Source organism: Hippocampus comes, unplaced genomic scaffold (assembly GCF_001891065.2).
Source record: "Hippocampus comes isolate QL1 unplaced genomic scaffold, H_comes_QL1_v1.1 C16589412, whole genome shotgun sequence".
NCBI classification, from domain to species: domain Eukaryota; kingdom Metazoa; phylum Chordata; class Actinopteri; order Syngnathiformes; family Syngnathidae; genus Hippocampus; species Hippocampus comes.
Genome location: NW_017834748.1, coordinates 1 through 570, shown reverse-complemented (window position 1 = coordinate 570; position 570 = coordinate 1). Strand labels below are relative to the sequence as shown.

General features: G+C 45.4%; 1 long non-coding RNA gene across 1 annotated transcript; it reads right to left on the bottom strand.

Annotated features, from left to right (window-relative positions):
* Positions 1–7: 7 nt before the first annotated feature.
* LOC109508760 (uncharacterized) lies at positions 8–554 on the bottom strand. The gene is made up of 3 exons (XR_002166765.1): positions 427–554; positions 256–350; positions 8–150 (listed from the first exon to the last, which is right to left on the bottom strand). It is a non-coding gene; the product is annotated as an uncharacterized LOC109508760 (long non-coding RNA).
* Positions 555–570: the final 16 nt, after the last annotated feature.

Below are 570 nucleotides of genomic sequence, written 5' to 3'. Positions count from 1 at the left end.
TGCAGAAGCTGGGCCTCATCCACGTGAGAGCAAAGGGAGTGAGCAACCCGGTTGTTTCCCAATGCACAGATTGCAGAATACAATCTAAGGGTATGGTAATGAAACTTTAATAAGTCTCTCCTTTCTGTCAGTTCCAAGACATCCAGTGACCTGAATGACACACAAAGGCTTGAATGAGAAATGAAAGAGCATGGGACTGTATCAAAGTATCGATGAGAAAGGGAGGCGGCTAGCAGTTGGACGTGTGCATTCAACCTGTTCTCTTCAGGGATGTGCAGAGACAGAAACTGCAATGGTTCATTACATTGAACTTGCCAGCCATGTCGGTCATTCACTCGGGATACTGAAACCTGTGGAGATAACCGTTAGTATGTACACGAGCATTGCGTACAATATAAACAGATATAGAATAACAACAAGCATTACCTTGGAGTAGTGATTGGGAACACGGCTCCATAACACAGGAGTAAGAAACTGGACATGCAGCCGGGGAGGACACTGGGGGACTGAATTCTTCCTCTCACTCAAAAATAAACCAGCTGACAGAGGCATCACATTCTAACAGGGAAC